This window comes from Saccostrea cucullata, unplaced genomic scaffold (assembly GCF_032062105.1).
Source record: "Saccostrea cucullata isolate Sc308-1 unplaced genomic scaffold, CSIRO_AGI_Scuc_v1 ctg7742, whole genome shotgun sequence".
In the NCBI taxonomy this organism is placed as follows: Eukaryota; Metazoa; Mollusca; class Bivalvia; order Ostreida; family Ostreidae; genus Saccostrea; species Saccostrea cuccullata.
In genome coordinates, this window is record NW_026927221.1 from 15,751 (window position 1) to 30,045 (window position 14,295).

The window sequence follows — 14,295 nt, forward strand, 5'->3', positions numbered from 1 at the left end:
TTCGATATCTTTAAATTTTAAACCAATTGGAACAATATATTATAAACTTTTAAGCATATATTGCATAATAAGGGGTCACAAGGGGCCAGAATATCACATCTTTGACGCTTTATATCTCAAAAAGGGGGAATATTTTGATAAGCAATATTGAACAAAAGATGGTCAGAACAATGTTCTGAACAATATGCATACTTTGAATTTTTGTAAAACGGCCCCATTAAGGACTTGTCGGATGGCCCCTAAATATTTTCATTGGGCATATCTCTATAACGAAAAGAAATCTCTGAATAATTGTTGAACAAAAAATCTTCAAAATCACAAGACCTTTTATTTAATATCAAGAAAATGGGGCTGACCCCTCAAATTAGGGGCTCAGAGGGGCCAAAAGTTTTTAATCTATAGCTCTCTAACGATCAATATTTTGTTATACATTACTGAAGCAAATGTGTTTATCTTAACGATTTGCAACAATATATGATAATATTTTAATAATATATTACGTAATTAAGGGTCACAAGGGGCCGGAATGTCACATCTTTGACGCTTTATATCTCAAAAATGGAGAATATTTTGATAAGCAATATTGAACAAAAGATGGTCAGAATAATGTTCTTAACAATATGCATACTTTGAATTTTTGTAAAACGGCCCCATTAAGGACTTGTAGGAGTGGCCCCTAAATATTTTCATTGAGCATATCTCCACAACGAAAAGAAATCTCTGAATAATTGTTGAACAAAAAATCTTCAAAATCTCAAGACCTTTTATTTAATATCAAGAAAAAGGGGCTGACCCCTCAAATTAGGGGCTCAGAGGGGCCAAAAGTCTTTTATTTATAACTCTCTAACGATCAATATTTTGTTATACAATACTGAGGCAAAAGTATTCATCTTAACGATTTGCAACAATATATGATAATATTTTTATCATATGTTACGTAATTAGGTGTCGCCAGGGACCAAAATGCTGTATTTTTTATGCTTTATATCTCGAAAAGGGGGAGTATTTTCATAAGCCTTATCAAACAAAAGATGTTCAGAATATCGTGATAAAAATGAGAAACTTTAACTATTGAAAACTCAATGTCATTCTCTTTAAACAATAATCTCAGTCAAAATCACATCTCATCTTATCTAGAAATCCAACGGAAGACCTACTCGTTGCTCGCAACGAGATCTCATCTAGTTATTATTATTATTTTTCTTCCAACCGATTTTGTGCAAGCGATTTCTCAGAGATGGCTCGTCCGATTTATACCAAACTTTCAGATCTGAAAGATATTCAATTGATCTTGATAGGTTTTTTTGCTTTTTGATGATCTCACTTCCGGTCGTGAGATATGGTCGATTTTCTGATTTTCAGAGGGTCGGCTTGTCCAGGAAACTCCTCCGAAACGACTAAAGATATCAACTTAAGATTTACAGTGAAAGTAAAGGAAGGTTTGGTGAGTTGTAATTGGGTCTCCAAATCTTTCTAGCGCAAAAGGCGCCGGAGCTCGGTAGGGCCCGAAAAAATGTCTCAGAAATATCTCACAAAATTTGACACATTTTGTTTCATATCTTCATACGCGTTCATAATTTGTTAAAGCATATTGAAGAAAAAATGTGCAAAATCACAAGGCCTTTCATTTGATGTCAAAAAAATGGGGCTGACCTCTAAAATTAGGGGCTCAGAAGGGCCAAAAGTCTTTTATCTATAACATTCTAATGATCAATATTTTGTTATACATTACACAAGCAAAAGTATTTACCTTAACTATTTCCAACAATATATCATACAATTTTGATCATATGTTACGTAATTAGGGGTCACAAGGGGCCAGAATGTCAAATCTTTTACGCTTCATATCTCGAAAAGGGTGAATATTTTGATAAGCAATATTGAACAAAAGAAGGCTAGATTAATGTGCTAAACAATATGCATACTTTGAATTTTTGTAAAACGACCCCATTAAGGACTTGTAGGAGTGGCCCCTAAATATTTATATAAAGCATATCTCCTAAACGAAAAGAAATCTCTGAATAGGTGTAGAACAAAAAGTCTTTGAAATCACAAGACCTTTCCTTTGATATCAAGAAAAAGGGGCCGACTCCTCAAATTAGGGGCTCAGAGGGGCCAGAAGTCTTTCATCTTTAACTCTTTCATGATCAATATTTTGTGATGCATTACAGAAGCAAAAATGTTCATATTAACGATTTGCAACAATATATGATAAAATTTTGATCATATGTTACGTAATTAGGGGTCACAAGGGGCCAGAATGCTAAATCTTTGACGCTTCATATCTCGAAAAGGGGAAATCTTTTGATAAGCAATATTGAACAAAAGATGGCTAGATTAATGTGCTAAACAATATGCATACTTTGAATTTTTGTAAAACGGCCCCATTAAGGACTTGTAAGAGTGGCCCCTAAATATTTATATAAAGCATATCTCCTAAACGAAAAGAAATCTCTGAATAGGTGTAGAACAAAAAGTCTTTGAAATCACAAGACCTTTCCTTTGATATCAAAAAAAAGGGGCCGACTCCTCAAATTAGGGGCTCAGAGGGGCCAGAAGTCTTTCATCTTTAACTCTTTCATTATCAATATTTTGTGATGCATTACAGAAGAAAAGATGTTCATATTAACGATATGCAACAATATATGATACAATTTTGATCATATGTTACGTAATTAGGGGTCACAAGGGGCCAGAATGTCAAATCCTTGACGCTTCATTCCTCGAAAAGGGTGAATCTTTTGATAAGCAATATTGAACAAAAGATGGCTAGATTAATGTGCTAAACAATATGCATACTTTGAATTTTTGTAAAACGGCCCCATTAAGGACTTGTAAGAGTGGCCCCTAAATATTTATATAAAGCATATCTCCTAAACAAAAAGAAATCTCTGAATAGGTGTAGAACAAAAAGTCTTTGAAATCATAAGACTTTTCGTTTGACATCAAGAAAAAGGGGCCAACTCCTCAAGTTAGGGGCTGCGAGGGGCCAGAAGTCTTTCATCTTAAACTCTTTAATAATCAAAATTTAATGATGTATTTTAGAAGCAAGATCTTCATATTAAGGATTTGCAACGATAAATTATAAAATTTTGATCATATGTTACGTAATTAAGGGGTCACAAGGGGCCAGAATGTCAAATCTATGACGCTTGATATCTCGAAAAGGGGGAAAATTTTGATAAGTAATATTGAAGAAAGGATGGTCAGAATAATGTTTTAAACAATATGCATACTTTGAATTTTGGTAAACAGGCCCCATTAAGGGCTTGAAGGGGTGGCCCCTAAATATTTATATTAAGCATTTCTCCTTAACGAAAAGAAATCTCTAAACAAGTGTATAACAAAAAGTCTTTGAAATCACAAGACCTAACGTTTGATATCAAGAAAAAGGGGCCGTCTCATCAAATTACTGGCTCAGAGGGGCCAGAAGTCTTTCACTCTTTAACTCTTTTGTAATAAGTATACATTTTGAGAAGCAAAGATATTCATTTTAACGATATGCAACAATATGTTATAATATTTTGATCATATGTTACGTAATAAGGGATCGCCAGGGGCCAAAATGCTATATTTTTTATGCTTTACGTCTCGAAAAGGGGGAGTATTTTTATAAGCAATATTGAACAAAAGATGTTCAGAATATTGGATAAAAAAACAGAAACTTTAAATTTAATGAAGAAAAACTTAATGTCATTCTCTTTTAACGAATATCTCAGTCAAAATCACATCTCATCTTATCTAGAAATTCAACGGAAGACCTACTCGTTGCTCGCAACGAGATCTCATCTAGTTATTATTATTATTATTAGGGTCTTCCGAGCTTCCTTCGGAAGACCCTACTGTTATTCTACTGTTTCTTATTATTATTTGCTTTTTTTTTCCCGCCGGATTTTTGACAGGCGATTTCTCAAAGACCTTTCGACTGATTTTTATGAAACTTTCAGGTTAGATACCTTGTATTAACACCTATTTACATCTGCTTTCAATTTTTTGATACATGCCTTACTTTGTGAGTTATTGCCCTTTAATTGATAATTTTGATGTCTCGTGTCCACTAATAAACTCAAAAACGACATATGATAATTACATGAAAGTTTGAGAACTTGTAGCCAATACATTGTAGATGTGCATATCGATAAAATTATAAGCTGATTTCTTAAAGATCAGAAGCTATGTGACGGCAATTTTTAGTATTTTTTTTCCCACGAAATTTTGCTTCTTTTTGTGTAATAACTTTTGAACCGAGAATAATTTGGTAAGAAATATATAACAAAAGTTGTGCATAATTACGAGAGCTTTCATATAAGATCAAGGAAAAGGGGCTGGCCCCTATAATTAGGGGTTAATATCTCATACAAGTTTTTTTCTGATAGCTAAAAATATTGGTATATTATGCAAAAGTTTGACTGAAATAGTTTCGAAGTGATTAAATCTTGTCGTTTGATATAAAGAGAAATAAGGTTAAAGCTATATTTAATAGTTTTTTTATAAAACAAATATGTGAGAAACGTTACAGGAACAAGTTGTCTACTATAAGCCAAGCCTTGACTGGGCCTCTTGCATAGTTTTTGTTGATGCATCTGAAAGATATTGTTTTGATTCGGTGTTTCTCTGTTTTCTTTTTATTCAAATAATTAATATAATGTGATAATGTACATGGCAATAAGTAAAATCAAAATATTTATGCATTAGTTAAGAGGAAGTCTTTTCGGGGCCTCTTGTTTGTAAACAACGCGCGGCATTGTGGGAAATGGGAAGGTACTATACTGTAGACCTGATATACTAAAAACCTTATTTGACTTGATTCAAAATCGTCAGTAAATATTCCAAACAAACGAATTTTTGTATAGTATATTGCATCATAGTCATAAAGTATTTAAATAAGTCAACTGAAGTACTCAATATTGTCATTTAATCTAAAATAAAAACATCAGGTAAATATCAGGTCTTTCGTATATCCGGTTATTAGTGTGTCCCAAAAGTCGGACACATGTTTACAAACTGAAAGTTAGAAATCATGTGAAGTTGAGCATTTCTTACCACACAAGCCACAGGCCGTATGTAGACATGCACGCACATTTAATATGCAGCTACGAAATACTTTATCAATCCTCTGGAGCATTATTTTCAGCAGAATTATCCGATTTATAAATTTTGTGTGAATTGTTTACGAGGAAATTCCGAATGTTACATTAACAAGCTGAGCACTCTTGACTCTGGTTCGTGGTTCCCAGTGATAAATGTATCGAGTGATGAAAGAGTCGACGGTGACATTTTAAAGTTTGATTGGCGTGGACCATCGGAATGAAGGTTAGAAATTTATTTTACCTAAAATTTACATTACTATGGCAGCTTAGAGCATTGATATTTTTAGAAATACACAGACACACCGATACATCTGTTTTAAAGCTCAGACGCTTTCTGTTAGCCTTTTAAAATTCCAACAGCTTTTTATTTTGTATTTAAATATATGTGAGCATTTAATTTCAACAAGACTCACTTTCAAAACAAAAAATTCAACACTCCACTATCCATCATAGTGATACTCTTATAGACCGTTTCAAGGTAACTGCGGTACTGCTCTTTTGCAGGGCAAAATGATATAGTTTGGTGAAATATGACGTATAAGTAATTGTTAAATATACATCATTTATAATTATCTCTCAACAAAAACTTTGCCAAACGTTATTATTTTGCCCTGCAAAAGAGCAATACCGCAGTAACCATGGAGGGGTAATTCACACTACACTTATTATTTAATGTTGAATTTACACCGTAACAATATGTTGACGGTGTGACTGTTAGGGTGAGGGCAGATACTTATTCAGTTTTAATTTAGATCGGGCTTGTCAAACCGCACTTGATATTTGGTGCATCGATGCTCTGTTCACACGGGGAGTTTAATTCAAATTAGTTTTATTAATTCGAATTAATTTACTGCGAATTAAATTACTTTGCATTAGCTCCATGTGAACACAAAGGAAAGCTTATTCGAATTAAATTTTGAGGCATGTGTAATGGCAAAATTCATTCAAATGCTACATGTTGGTGGTAAGCTTTAAGTACTTAATTGTGCTATTTTTGAGTGGATAGCCTTACTGACACTTGACTGTAGAAGAAAAATTTTTATTCGCATTTGTTTAATATGCATTAGCTGTCATGTTTACACAGTTTGATTCCCATTAGTTTGATTCGCATTAGTTTACTTCGCCATAATTTACTGTGAATTAAACTCTCCATGTGAACAGGGCACTAAACTTTGAAGTCACACGATGTCGTGGTGTAAGTTAGGCTTACATTACCAGTTTAAATCTTGAATAGTGCTGACTTAAATGAAGAATTTTTTTCCCATTATTTATCTGCAATTTATTTATTAAATCAAGGTGAATTTCTTTTTTGGAAACTTTTGGTTAATTCTTGCAAGAATGTAGCTTAAAGAATCAAAGCACTGTGGATCCAAAGTTACTGCGGAAAAGAAATTGTGTGGATCAATAAGCAAGTGATAATTTTCTCTTCGCCAAGGTGTTGTCATGAGAGCTTGCACTATGAGCAGCGCTTCGTGCTGCTGTCTGTACTTGCTATAAAAAGCTGTTCAAACAAAGTCTTTAGTATCAAAATTTATTGACAAAAAATTGCACAAATGTTGCTCAGTTAAATCGCAAAAGAAATTTGTAAAAACAATTGTAATAATAGAAAAATTGCTTATTTTTTAGATGACTGCAGGAATGGTTTGTTTGATTATTGGCCTATCAAACATTTTCCAGTCATTTGAATGCCACCACTTGGGATAGTAAGCTGCAAATATAGACATGTACTCAGCACTTATTGCCTTTGAGAAGTAAGGGATCCTTTTGACACTGAATCTCGGTTTATACGGTCTCATTGGAGTAACCCATCTCAAGCATTTAGCAATGGGATTGGAACCTGTGACGTAAGAATCAGCTTCTTATTGATACTTTGATTGGTAATGTTATTTGAGAATTTTCACTCCTTCACTCATTTAGAGGTGCTAATATATACCGGTGAATAGTTTTAATTTAGACCTTTATTTGGAACTCAGTGACATTGTCTTCACATGTACTATGAGGTTTTTAAGGTCTCGTTCACTTCAAATGCTGGGTGCATGGTTAAGTAACATTACTGCACCATGTTTTTGTCTTAGGTTTGATGCAGTGAATAATCAAAGTACTCAGAAGTACTGAAAGCTGGGCTCATTTATAGGGTAATGAACAAAGACCGTGATGACAGTTTAAAAACAAGTTCAGACATTGAGAGGATATGTTATCCACAAAAATATCTCTATGGCATATATATAGTATTAAAAAGTTTTGAAAGTAAATAAAATTATTATAGAATTTAACAGCATAAAATATTTATCACATGTATCGTTTGAGGCGGTTTCGGGGATTTATATACCAACAGAAGTAAATAAACACTAATGCAGCAAGATTAATTAAGGTCAAACGATTATGCATTGATGTGTCCTCAGCTGAGAATTTGCATCAAAGTATACATCAAGTAATTAAGGCCGGAATTAGAAATACCTTTGTTTCCCCTAACCCGACCCTAAATTCTCAAGTTGGGTCGGTAGGTAGGTAAACAATTTTATTTTATGGCAACAGCTTTGAAAATACATTTTAAAATTTAATGGAAAATTACCTTTATAAATAAGAAAAGTACAAAAGAAAGCGATTTGTGAACAAAATGCTAAGTATCGTACATATGCCGTTTAAAAGCAAAATTCATGATCAATTAATTCACAACTGTTATCTAGTTTAACTTGTGAAATATCTCATGCCATAAATTGAATAAAATAGGCAAGATTCTCAAATACGCAAAGACCAGACATACGAGTATATTTTTTCAAACCTTCCATCAGCCTTCAGAGCTTATAGACGATCAATGTCCTTTTTTGAGGGCCATGAGATTAGCAGTGGTTCTTTTAGCATTTTGCTTTGGAGTTAAGAAGTAAGGGGCTAATTTTCAATCACAGGTTCAAATCCCCAATGAGTAACGTTGAAAACAGTAATTTCAAAAGGGACCATAAAATTTTTTATGCTTTCCAGTGTCGCAGAAGATTTTGCTAAGCAATATTGATCCCCCACTGCTTAATGGCAAAAAGTGCCGATGTACTTTAAATTTGGACTGCCCCAATTGGGAAATGTTTAAATGTTGTCCTAACAAATCGCGAAGGGATTAAAAGCAAAGAAACAACCAATCTTCAAGGGCCTAGTTAAAGAAAAATACATTGGAGGTCTTAAAAAGCTGAATCATGATTTCAAAACTATTCGGAAATAGTATGTTAACAATAATTAATTGAACCAAACCGAATCTATTAATGATGAAAATGCTATATACAATTTCATAGTCACGAAGTTTAACCACTAAATAAATGCATAAAGAAAGGACATCTGAATTATATTTATCAGAATGAATATGTACATATTTACAACAACTGCTATGGTTCCATAATTACATATAGTAAACATAGGAAATAGATGAACTGGTTATTAGATCAAAACTCAAATTAAATAAAATGCAGTGAAATTGAATGATGTGTTCACTAGAATGGCCCCTCATTTACTCATGAGGTGGGCTTTACCATGTATTGCGTACCTTAAATTCAATGACAGGTTTGTTTGTTTGTTGTTTAACGTCCCTTTCGAAAATTTATTCACTTACATGGAGACGTCGAGACTACTCCGAAACACTCTCAATTAGTCATGGAAAATTTAATTATTGAATTGTTTCAAGACCTTAAAGTTAAGAATTCAAAGTAGCTAAAAGCATAAGATTGAGCCGTCGCCGTTGTTTAACAACATTACGCCCTGTAATCACATCTGGATTTCATTTTGTTTCCAACAAATGCTTGAAAATCACAGTAGAACAATGTCGGCCTTTCTGATAAAAACTGATTTTAGTCAAATTGTATTTGATAAAACTTGGTTAACAATAAAAAAAATATTTGAATCATCTTATTTAAAAAATCTTTTCAGTCGGCGCGATTTAATTGGGTCTGTCGCGTTAGGGGAAACAAAGGTATTTTTTATTTTGGCCCAATGATGTTTACAGCTTTTCTGTTAGACTGACAGTACAACCTTTATTCATAGAATATGGCACACACATCGATACCTGATGAAAACCTTTTGCATATTTTAAACAAATAATTAATCGAAGAAGACTGTAGAAAGTACATTATTATAATTATTTTTTGACAATTTCAGATAACTTTGAAAATTTAATTCTGTAATCAGTGTTTGTATTGCCTCAAATTTGATTGCGCAAATGTACTATATTTTAACGTGTAAATTTGATTAAGCAGTGATGAAGCAGCATTTCCTGTTGAACATCGTAGCAATGAGCCCAACTAAAAATCAAGCTAAGCTTCAGGATTATATAAAGGGAATGCCCTACCACTAGGCTACCATGAAGACGAAGATGTATTTTGGTTATATAGAAAAAAAATGCTTTGGCAAACACTTATAATGAATAGAAGCTTATAGAAAATTGTCTAACCTGTGTTTTTAAAACATACGGAAATCTAAATGAAAAAAATGATTTACATGTACCCTGGTACATGTTCTTTTACAAAATAACATGGCTAGTTGGTTATGAAAATTATGGTATCCAGATAAGGCTATTTGTAAAAGTGCTTCAGCATATTTAGGAACAATGTGCTAAAACAGTGTTCACAACACTGTCAGGCTAGGGCAACTTAAAATAACATGCAGTTGTGCTGACACAAAATATGTTGCCATGCTAACACAACTTTACACAATCCATTATATGTAATCTTGACTGTGTGGTGTAAAAGCCTGCTGCAACATTGTTACAAATGCACAAGTACATTGTCATTGTGTTGTACATGTCATAAACACACTAGCCCATCGTCATAAGTGTTGTAGCACATTTTTACTTCATGCTAGCTTGTTAGTGTCTTAAACTGGCCAGAATGTTGTCATAAACTTACTAGCATGGTGTTATAAATGAGTTAGAGCCACATTGTTACTTTGCGCTAGCTCTTTGTTCCTTATGCGATAGCGTTTTGTCACCTCATTAGCGCATTGTTCTTAATGTGCTGTAACACCTTTATGAATGGTCTTATCCTGACACATAAAAAATCATAACTGGATACCATCTTTTTGGCTGATTAGTCGGTGAACAATTACTGTTAACATTTACCATTCCTAATAAATTTTTATATGAACATTCTTTATTTGAAATCATGAAAAACTAATATGTTATTTTATAATATCCTCAAATGACTGCCTGTAAACCTATATTCGTAAATAATTATAGACTACCGGAGGTTTTATAAATAATACACATGTAGAAAATGTGACAGTATCTTTGAACTCAGTTTGATGGTTTATCTTATCTAATAACAGTGTATAAGTTGCACTTTTAAAAAAATATTCAATAAAAAATTTCAATTTCTTTTTGATAGGTGTGACTGTCATCAGAGTACTAAATTTGATTCCAAGCATGATCATGATTTGCCAGAAGAGCATCTGTTGAGGGATGACAAGGAATAAACAGCATAATGAAATAGAAACATTCATGTGAAACAGTCTTAGTTTATGATCATATTTAAATTTTGATTTGAGAAACAGACATAAATCCACAAATATGAACAAATCAATTGTTTTCAGTTTTTCAAGGGAAATAGATTTTGTTACAGAATCTATCTTTAGTTTGGAATAAACATTCTTTTTAAGTATGTGTCAGATCTTGCATGTTAACATCTGTATTGAGGTCTTCCGTTTCCAAGAGAAGACATACCAATTCTAATAGTTAAGGTGATAAAGGTCTGTTATATGTGTATTTTTACAGTATAATTGATTGATTGATTGTTTACTGTTTAACGTCCCTCTCCAGAATATTTCACTGATATGGAGACGTCACCATTGCCGGTGAAGGGCTGCAAATTTAGGCCTATGCTTGGCACTTATGGCCTTTGAGCAGGGAGGGATCTTTATCGTGCCACACCTGCTGTGACACGGGGCCTTGGTTTATACGGTCTCATCCGAAGGACTGCCCCATTTAGTCACCTTTTACGACAACCAAGGGGGTACTGAGGACCTATTCTAACCCGGAAAGGTTTTTGCTATTTGAGTCAAGAAATAAAGAATGGTAGCAAAGTTGACAATTGAAACATATCACTTTCTGCTTATCGCTAAGAAGGAAGACCCACTCGTTGCTTTGCAACGAGCTTTGCTCTAGTTAAGGTCTTCCGTCTCCAACGGAAGACCTTCTTGTTATTCTTCGGTTTCTTTTTCCCTATTATTATTATTATTTATTATTATTATTTTTCTTACCGATTTTGTGCACGCGATTTCTCGTAAACTACTGGGCCGATTCTCATGAAACTTTCACATCTGATAGGTACTGATCTGAACCTTATTGGAAATTTTTTTCGTTGACGCCGTCACTTCCGGTCGTGAGATATGGACAATTTCCTGATTTTAAAATGCAATTTTGTCTTGATTTAGTAGCAAAAACTGCTTAAGATATGAACTGAAGATTAATTGGAGATGATAGTTCATGACTTATAGCGTTGCAGAATCGCCTTTTCGTGCGTCGTCATTACTTCCGGTCGATACCGGAAACGAATTTAAGAAACGCAATTTTTCAACTTTTCTTTTTTAATATTTTTGTTTTAGAATTGAATAGAGACCCTTTTGCAGAACGGAAATATGTAATTTGTTCGAAAATCGAAAAAGCCAATCTCGAGATATATGCATTTGAAAACGCGAAGCGGCGATCTCAATGGCTAAATGGTTAGCGCGTTGGATTGTCACGCGGGCGACCCGGGTTCGATCCCCCGTGTGACCAAAAAAATTTATCATTTTTTCTGCTCGATTTTTCGATATTTTTAAATTTTAAACCAATTGGAACAATATATTATAAACTTTTAAGCATATCTTGCGTAATAAGGGGTCACAAGGGGCCAGAATATCACATCTTTGACGCTTTATATCTCAAAAAGGGGGAATATTTTGATAAGTAATATTGAACAAAAGATGGTCAGAATAATGTTCTAAACAATATGCATACTTTGAATTTTTGTAAAACGACCCCATTAAGGACTTTTAGGAGTGGCCCCTAAATATTTTCATTGAGCATATCTCCACAACGAAAAGAAATCTCTGAATAAGTGTTGAACAAAAAATCTTCAAAATCACAAGACCTTTCATTTGATATCAAGAAAATAGGGCTGACCCCTCAAATTAGGGGCTCAGAGGGGCCAAAAGTCTTTTATCTATAACTCTCTAACGATCAATATTTTGTTATACATTACTGAAGGAAAAGTGTTTATCTTAACGATTTGCAACAATATATGATGACATTTTAATAATATATTACGTAATTAGGGGTCACAAGGGGCCAGAATGTCACATCTTTGACGCTTTATATCTCAAAAAGGGAGAATATTTTGATAAGCAATATTGAAGAAAAGATGGTCAGAATAATGTTCTAAACAATATGCATACTTTGAATTTTTGTAAAACGGCCCCATTAAGGACTTGTAGGAGTGGCCCCTAAATATTTCCACTTAACATATCTCCACAACGAAAAGAAATCTCTGAATAATTGTTGAACAAAAAATCTTCAAAATCACAAGACTTTTCATTTAATATCAAGAAAAAGGGGCTGACCCCTCAAATTAGGGGCTCAGAGGGGCCAATATTCTTTTATCTATAACTCTCTAATGATCAATATTTTGTTATACATTACTGAGGCCAAAGTATTCATCTTAACGATTTGCAACAATATATAATAATATATTTTTATCATATGTTACGTAATTAGGGGTCACAAGGGACCAAAATACTATATTTTTTATGCTTTATGTTGAAAAGGGGGAGTATTTTCATAAAACTTATCAAACAAAAGATGTTCAGAATATCGTGATAAAAATGAGAAACTTTAACTAGGGAAAACTCAATGCCATTCTCTTTAAACAAATATCTCAGTCAAAATCACATCTCATCTTATCTAGAAATTCAACGGAAGACCTACTCGTTGCTCGCAACGAGATCTCATCTAGTTATTATTATTTTTCTTCTCGGGAAAATTTTGTCCGCGAATGATCTTGTAAAGTACACATCCGATTAAGGGGAAACCTTTTTAGGGTAAGTAGGCATGTTATGTAGATTTGCGGAATCAAGGTCATTTTGCGCGCACGTGTTTGCAAGAGCGCGCACGTGCAAAACTTGAAATGACCAATATATAATGGATATAACCGTAACTTTTCTATTTTTAGACGAAATGTCTTGAAACTCATAATGTAAGGATATATGAGTAGTATGCACAAGATGACATGGTCAAAATAGCAAGATCGCACGTGCAAGCACGAGCGCTTCGCTCTGATTGGCTGAAACTAAAGTCTCAATATCTTTCTTGGTTTTTGATAAAATCATTTGAAATTTTGAACATAGTCATACATTAGGGAGATCTACAGCCCGTAATAAAAGAAATATCATGAAAGCATGTGCATGCACGTGTGCTTGCAAGAGCTCGCACGTGCAACACGAGAAATGTCCAATATAATTGATACAGACGTAACTATTTAAATTATTGATGATATGCTTTAAAACTCATATTAGAAGTATATATTAGAAGCATAGACAAGGTGACATGGTCAAAAAAGCAAGATCTCACGCGCATGCACGTGCGCTTTGCTCTGATTGGCTGAAACTAAAGTCTCAATATCTTTCTTGTTTTTTGACGAAATCCTTTGAAATTTTAAATATAGACATGCATTAGGATGTCCTACAATAAGATATATAGCAATTATTTGGAAACGCGTGCATGCACGTGCGCTGCAATCTGATTGGCTTATGCTTTAAATAGCTATAACTCCCTTGGTTTTCAACCAAACAGGATGGGATTTGGAACATAGATAGATATAATGGACTTCTACAAGAAGACATGGTCACCATGCACATGCATACACGTGCATGTACGTGCGCTGCAATGTAATTGGCTGAAACTTTGAACAGCTATAACTCCCTTGGTTTTCAACCAAACGGGGTGGGATTTAGAACATAGATACATGTAATGGACTTCTCCAAGAAAGTATGGTCGCCATGCTCATGTGAGCACGTGCGTGCACACGAAATGAGTAAAATCAAAAATACACTTGAATTAGCGTATTTTTTAATACGTTTGGATTAAATACTTTGATATTTAGTATATTAAAATCTATAGATTGTAAAGACAAGATTGTATGGTCATTAAGCACATGCATTCACATGTGCACGCGTGCAATGCTAAAATTTGAATGAA

General features: G+C 33.7%; 1 long non-coding RNA gene across 1 annotated transcript; it reads left to right on the forward strand.

The window, feature by feature from the left end:
* The first annotated feature begins 4,915 nt into the window (after positions 1–4,915).
* On the forward strand, positions 4,916–11,223 carry LOC134273773 (uncharacterized). Its single transcript, XR_009993484.1, has 3 exons — positions 4,916–5,313; positions 6,717–6,934; positions 10,451–11,223. It is a non-coding gene; the product is annotated as an uncharacterized LOC134273773 (long non-coding RNA).
* The last annotated feature ends 3,072 nt before the right edge of the window (positions 11,224–14,295 follow it).